This window comes from Alligator mississippiensis, chromosome 10, assembly GCF_030867095.1.
Source record: "Alligator mississippiensis isolate rAllMis1 chromosome 10, rAllMis1, whole genome shotgun sequence".
NCBI classification, from domain to species: Eukaryota; Metazoa; Chordata; order Crocodylia; family Alligatoridae; genus Alligator; species Alligator mississippiensis.
The window spans coordinates 63,483,404-63,491,242 of record NC_081833.1 but is presented as its reverse complement, the minus strand read 5'-3'; the positions used below and the strand labels follow the sequence as shown (position 1 = coordinate 63,491,242).

The following is a 7,839-nucleotide window of genomic DNA, read 5'->3' as shown; positions in this document are numbered from 1 at the left end:
TTTCTATGGAGATGAGCTCATTACTTTTAATTTTTTTTTCTTTTTTGCTCCTAGTTGATTCATGAAGTGCTTTCTGAATTTCGATAAGTATTCCATGAATCACCAAAAAACATCTGAACAAAATATTCAGTCAATGATTACCAACTCCCATAGATAATCAGCTCTCTGTACACTTTGTATAACAGAATATGAACTAGAAGATTCAGCCTTCTCTGCAGATGCCACAAGCCTATATTCTATCCACTTGCCAAGAAAGGGGGTCATTCCCCTGATGACTGTTTTGGAACCAGTATCCCCCTTTCTAAGATTCTACATTAAATGAGAAAAAGCCTTTGAAATTTTTTTCCTGTTGTTTCCATGCGTGATCTGTTTTAAAAATTAGCATTAGAAGAATTGGCCCTGGAATTGCTTCTCATTCTTGAGAAATAAGAGCATCTGCAGCATTCATACAAACTGAGCTTTCACATTTGTAACCAAGTCAGTACTTCGCTGTAGGCATTCCTAAGCAGTCAAGGGAAATGCCTGAGGGCCAAAACATTGGTTCTGCTTAAAACCTTCAAGATATTTAAATAAAAATCAAATAAAGCAATTTATTTACATAGAAAGTCATCTTTATTTATTTTATAAAAATTGGCAATTTCCAAAGTGCCTATAGATATGTGTGTGCACATGTGCGCATGCACCCCCCCCCCCCTTCCCTCCCCCAGTATCTACACTAATCTGGATTTTTTGCAGAACAATGCTGACTGGTTATACTTAATGCACCCATCCTGAAAACCTTTATAAATTCTCCAGACACTTCAAAAAGAATGCCCCTGGCAAGCACTGTCTCTCTGCTAATTTACCTTGTACTAATTCTTAAGGTGCGTGTGTAGATCACTATTATTCTCTGTCATGAAACCTGTAACCATGTACTTGCTACAAATTATATGAGACATAGCTGATCATTTTGTATGTGTGCACAGTTTCACTTTTCCCCAGCTGTTCATGTACTGAGATCTGCTCTGCTCTATCTTTGTTCTTTAAAAAGCAACAAGATGACCAGCAGCAACTGTTCAGAGCTGAGCATGACTGAGTTACTCCAGTGTTGTAATTAAGTATCAAATGTGGCTTTCAATATTCAGCGTAAAGTGTTGTTATGCTTTAAAGCTGATAACACACAATGCATAATGAAGAGAGATTTCACTGTGTATATTCACATACAATTGAGCAGGAATTTGTAAGACACCAAACTACTTTGTTCGAATACTTCCCGCATTTCCTTTTCACGTCTCACATCCTACACTTCTAGGGACACCAGCAGCATGAAGAAATCAGCATTTGAAGAATAACAAAGGCAGAGTATTGATGTGGAAAAGGAAAATATCAAAAGCTATTTCCCTTTGCTGTAGAGACTTGTGACAAATAGATCTGGCATAGAATGCAACTTTGGGGAGTGAAGGTTTTTACATTCTTATCACTAAGACCTATGGGCCAAAACTCACTCTGATTTCAGAGGCACCTGAGTTCTCCCAGGAATTTTAATCTCCATTTGATTTTTGGCTTTATAGATGCTCACTGTATCCTCTAACTCCCTGAAGGGGAAGCTATATTACAGGAGGGAAGTGCAACTCACAATCCATAGTTCTTGTTCCTCAGCAGTCATAAAGGGAAAATGTTTAGCTTCCCCATTTATCAAAATATATACTTCATTTTTATAACCTATTTTGACTTCCACTGATGAAAATGTCATGTGAGCTGAATGGTCCATGTTACAGAAGCTACAGAAAATATGGCTCTGTAATGCCAGGCATAGCATCAATATACAGATACAGGTATATACATGAATATAGTATATATACAAATATATATATATACAGTTATATATCCTGCCTCAAAGAACATACTATTGAGTTAGACAAGGCAAAGTACAGGGCAAAGAATCAAAAGAAAAAGATGTGAAAACCGTATACAAGCAGGATGATTGTCAGCAAGTTTCTTATTAGTGCTACAGTCCAGGAGCAACATAACTGCTTCTTCTGTTTAGCTTTTCGGATGGGGATCTTCGGCGTGGATTACAGAGCTGCGTGAAACTTCAGTCCGTGATTCGATTTGATGGAGATTCGGCCCAATTCAGTGGCTTAATCTCCAAATCGAATCAGGAGACCCTTTAATCTCTCTGAATTGAATTGGAATCCTCTGAATCAATTCAAAGAGATTCAGAAAGATTAGGAGATTCGGACATAGACACAGCTTTAAATGTTTTTCCTGCATACCTCGAGGTACCAGGCAGCTTGTGAATGCTGCGATGCTGGGGTGGATGGAGTGCCCCACAGGAGTGCAAGGAGCTCCCCAGTGCTCTTGGCAGCAGACCCAGAAGTGGACCAAAAGGACTTCCAGGTCCACCGGGGAGTACACTGGGGAGCCCCCATGCACCCCCCCAGCTCAGCAACTGGTGCCTCCTGGGTCTCGGAGGGCACCCAGGATCCCTCCATGGCTGATTGCTGAGCCGGGGAGCAGGGGGCAGGGCGGCCCCCCAGCACACTCCCCGGCAGACCCAAAAACGGACCAGAAGTACTTCCAGTCCACTTCCAGGTTCACCACCAAGCACGCGGGGGGCCCCCTGTGGGACATTGCATCTGTCCCAGAACTGCAGCATTCATGAGCCTCCTGGTACCTTGAGGTATATAGAAAAAATGTTTAAAGCTGTGTCTATGGCTGAATAGCTGATTCTCTGAATCAGCATCGAACCTTCAGATTTGCATTTGGCAGAATTGAATCAGGGACAGTGATCCAAATCAACTAATCGAATCACTGCCCCCAATGCGGGCCAAATCCAAATCGAATACGGCCCAGTTTGCACACCCCTAATGGATTAGTGGGGCATAAAGACTATGAAAGAGCTGGGGTACATTGGAAAGAGAGCATAGGAAACAGAAAAGATATGTTGCAAAGCTAAAGCAAAGAGATTGTGAAGCAGCCATGCGGCACAGGAAGCAACCATTCTGTTTTGCATACACATACATACCCATGCAAGCTCGCATTTTGTTAGATCTCATGTCACTTAACCAATGCCCCTTCTTTATCCAGCCTACCCTCTTCTGGGGCAGCGCTGATGACCTGCACAACAGAGTCGGAGTTACAGATTGTCTGAATCTTGTTTAAAGTGACAGTCACCGGTCTTTGCATCTTACCTCTGAAAACAAGTGCTAGTTCCCTTCTTCATGAAAGTTATTATACAATGTTAGTTTCTATTTGTGTCTCTTCTCTAATATGCATTAAGTCTGGGAAATATTTAGAAGAGGTATAAATATTGCAAAAATTCCAGTTCTGCAACTTCCTTTAGCAACTCTGGGATGTAGTTTCGCCTCATGCTGGAAGCACAAAGCTATCCCAAACCTGCTACAGGAATTACATAGGAACTTCCACACCGTGTCATTGACCACGACCCCATGCTGTTTCCAGAACTGAGGCCTTTTTTTTCTCTTCACACGTAAAGTCTCTGAACTTTAATTCTATATTCATCTGCTCCTTTTTTATTATAATATTATATATTACTTTGACCTTTTCAACATACCCTCATTTGATTGGGTGGACATTCCAGTTTTCCCCTGCTACCCTTGGTGTTCTTTGGGGAAAATATGAAATGGCAAAGTATTCCTAAAACAGAAAACTGAAAGGTCAAAAAATTTCCTCATCCAAAATGGCAATGTTGTTATTTCATCTAATTAAAAAGTGTCTTAAAAAAGTGAAGAGTACGCGTGTGTCGTAATCGTTCCACCCTCTATTAGGAAAAGGCAGGCGACTGATTTCTGAAAGTGAAGATTACCTGCACCTCCAGTGGAATTTGTAGGGGCACAGCAATTTGAAAAATCAGGCCATATATCAAGGGCATCATTTGAAATTATACCATGCCCGAGGCACCTCCTAAAAGAAATCTGCGTTGAGGGCACTTGATTGAATATATCACTAAAATCATGCAAATAGTGTTGTGTAAATAATTTTATTAGAAAGGACAATTTTAAAGAGTAGCCAGTTCAAAAGCGTATTTGGTCTGTCCTAAAAAACCACAAGCATTAAAATAAAGGTGCACCATTCTCATGAGAAGAGTTGTAAGAAAAGCAGAAAATGTCAGACACATGATTCCAGTGGCATAAAAAAAAACACTGTTGTAAAAGAGAAGAGAGCAAGAGTGACTCTCTTGTTGCAGCTTTCAAGCTGTGAACCTCTAAGGAACATTACAGTCCACAGGAAAGCTGAAGGGGGTCTTCCCCTAGGCTCCAGTGGGAATTAGATTGGCCATTAGTCCTTTTTGGATTCCATTACGAAGCAGCGATATGCTGTGACTGAAAAACCTAATGCAGCTCCCAGAACCAGCACTCCGGTGTTTTTAATTCAGGTGTACCAGGAAAAGCAAAAGGGAAATGCCATAATGGAAATGTTCTCACTCTGTATCCTGCTGGGGAGCATTATCCACAGATTGCTGGCTGGGCACGTGGCATTCCTTCTCCTTGACAGCCGCTAAATTGCATCAGACCTCTGTAAAATAAACTATCTCCTAAATATCACTTTATTTATTTATTTATTATTTGTTTATTCCCCCCATAAACAGTTGCTATATAGATATGTTAACGGGAGATAATTTGTGACCTGGAGGAGACATGGTACTTGAGGCAATCTCGGTATTAAAATGTGATTCAATCTGTGAAAGCATTTGCCAACTCTTGCCCTAACATTTCTCTGTGACATAAGTTTTGATTCCTTTGAAGAACAGTTTCGGACATGAGGTACCCCCCACTGGACTTGAGGCACCCCTCTATAGCTTTTGTGAATTGAGTGGCATCAGATTTAAAAAAAAACAAAAAACAAATATATATATTTTATATATACAGTGCTTACCTCCTTGCAGAGAGGCTGGGCAGTGCAGGTAGGGAATCATCCAGGAAGGGAAAAGCCTAAGCCTGTGCTTATCTGTTTAATGTATCTGCTTATCTCTTCACACCTCACAGCCAAAGCAGCACCCTGGTTAAGAATCACTGGAATAATGAAGCAGCTTCACTTCTCATTGGCACATCGTTACTGGAAGTACAACTATGAAGAATTAAAATTTATTTACTAGAGTTGGGGGGGTTTAAAAAAAAGACTCTTAATAAATAACACCACTCTCCACTGAAGGAGCCATAAAAATAGACAGTCCTTCTGCAGTGTTTCATTTACTGTATACCCAAAAACCATATGGGGACTCTATTCTTAATTAACTAACTAGTTCTTTATTAAACCAAGTATTTACTGAGCTGTCCCAATTGCATCTTAGGATACCTAGCCAGATACATGCAGAGCAACTTCCTTGTACCTCCTCCAAACTCTGTGCTGTTCCCCTCCATTTCTTAGTAGGTTGCCATACATGGGCTCCTGCATAGTTTGCTTAAAAGCTCTTACATTATTTGAACAGAGGCAAATGCATAATTTCAGGACCATCACAACATTCACAACATCAGTCATGCACTATGAGTATTAGAACAGTATTTCTAGTGAAACACTATTGTATTCTTAAGAGCTTCACAGATTTCTTCAAGACCAACAATGCTCACCATGCATTTAACTGCTTAGAAGTAGTACTTACAGAAGAGTCAGTGCATTGTAAATAGAAGTGTTAATTCCCTGTGCTGCAGTACAGCAAGCTCTTTAAATAGTCTTAGCAGTAACTATGTTAGCAATGGCATTCTATTTTCTTTCTTTAAAATCAGGTCTCCCGTGTACTCCTGTGTAAGAGAAATATAACGTCAGGACTGGATCCCAATGATTCAGTGATATTTTTTCATACCTGTGATGCAGATAAGCTTTTCATTTCCTCCTCCATTAACTGATCAGAAAGGCTGTGAATTGCAGGCCGATAACATGTACATGGCAAGCACACGCACTGGGGAATCAGAAGCACCTAAGGCTTATGTCCTAAGCAAAAGGCTCCATTGGGTTAATGCCATGCCTGGCTGCCAAGTCTAGCGCTCTGTTGAGAGTCTTATACAGAGGACACTGCTTAATGACCAGTGGCATTCTGCTTTCTTTATCCTGCCTAGGAAAAGAAAATGTCCCCCACCTCCATCAAGGGACAGGGCTTCAGAGCTGCACTACCCTATTATATACATACTCCTTAAACAAGCATGCCAAATTAAAAGCATTTACAAAACCCCCTTTTCTGTATTTCCAATTAACAATACTTTCATCTTGAAAAATTTAAACACATGTTTTACTTTTCATCCTATCAATGTTGACAGACTTCCTTTATCAGTGCTTTAATTAACAGCAGGTAAGGGAGGCAAAGTGAGTATGACATATTATTACTTTTGCTTGATTTAAAGACTGCTCGTGAAATATTTCCTCAGCTCATAGTTGAAATTGTCTTATCTTGTGTGTTCCCAGGATTGCTGTTTCATGTAAATGTCATTTTTGCTGTCCAAAACATTAAGAAACCACACCAGTGCAATATAACTACTGTCTCTTTCCAAGAGACATGAGGGAGGCTGTATGCTTTTGATCAAAGACAAGAACCAAACTTCAAAGTAACACCTCCTCTGTAAATACATTATACAGTACTCCTAGTAAAGAAAGGGGACTCCTTGATTTCAAATAACCTAAGGCTTGTATCATGGGAATTGTCTGCATTTTCAGAGGCTAATCCTACTCCTATGAATACTTACAGAAAATTACTGAGAAAAATACCGTAGATCATGGCCCTTAATTCGTCTCTTCCTTTCAGCAGTTTTACAACCCATGGTTTGCAGTGGAAGTAGTCCTGATTTACTATGGGCAATCATGCCCAATTGGAGTTTCATAAGTATCATGCTGTTCTTTTAAACCAGGGACATCTTTACAAACAGTGGAACACAGCACCTGGAGATGCCTCTTGTCTGCTAAAATTGATCCCTACAAGAACGTCTAACAATTCTTCTGTCTCATCACTGAATGCTCCACGGTGCTCCTGGGGCCACAAAGAACATCCAGAGATTCAGGAGGAATAGTCTGGACAGGATGTGTGCGCAGTCCGGGAGCTCAGGCTGGTTGCTCAGCTCAGTTGCTCCCAGGCTTCACGTTATGTACAATTAAACTGAAGCAGGTAACAAATCTAATCCCACTACAACCAACAGAGTATGTCAAACTTTTTTTTTCAAGAAAAAGATATGGATTCAAATGATGCATGTTTAATTATGTGTTGATTTCACTGACTTGTATTTCAAAAAATAAGTTCTAAAAAAAAGGTTTGGTTTTGTCTGGCTAGATATAGATTTCCATTTAAAATATCCCTGAATTTATTAAAAACAGGGAGCTTTTTAAGCCAAAATCAAAATGAAGTATTTTGATTGACCACAAATGCATTTTCAAATTTCTAAAAACTTAAAAGCATTGTTCATATTCCCCATTGAAAGTTTTTTTTTCCCTGAAATTTCAGGAGACTCAACAAACTGGAAACATCTGCTTCAACCGATTCTACTATCACAAAACACATGCTCACTCGCATGCTTTTTAAACCTCTCTGCAGAAACAGTGAGCTGCAGAAGATCAGAGCCAAACATGTGGCACCTGGAGGTGAGGACAATCCTGTGTCTTATTTACTATATGATAAATGGAGTTATAATCCACATATAGTCACCTCCACAGAACAACAGCAGTGTCTCTTCTCCTTACATGCCCTACTCTATATCACATCACACATAGGTAAAAGCTTCTAGCATTTCACAAAAAATGAGATTGCAATGAGTCCCCTGCTCACATGTCTGTTCCTATTTAATTGGAGCTGTCACATACTTTCTTCTATCTCATTCCTGTGACTTTTCCAAGTCAGTGCTGTTGAAATCATTTGGA

At 40.0% G+C, this 7,839-nt stretch overlaps 1 long non-coding RNA gene across 1 annotated transcript; it reads right to left on the bottom strand.

Moving 5' to 3' along the window:
* Window positions 1-2,670: 2,670 nt before the first annotated feature.
* Window positions 2,671-7,079, bottom strand: LOC109284457 (uncharacterized). Its single transcript, XR_002091912.2, has 3 exons — window positions 5,804-7,079; window positions 4,879-5,070; window positions 2,671-4,518 (listed from the first exon to the last, which is right to left on the bottom strand). It is a non-coding gene; the product is annotated as an uncharacterized LOC109284457 (long non-coding RNA).
* Window positions 7,080-7,839: the final 760 nt, after the last annotated feature.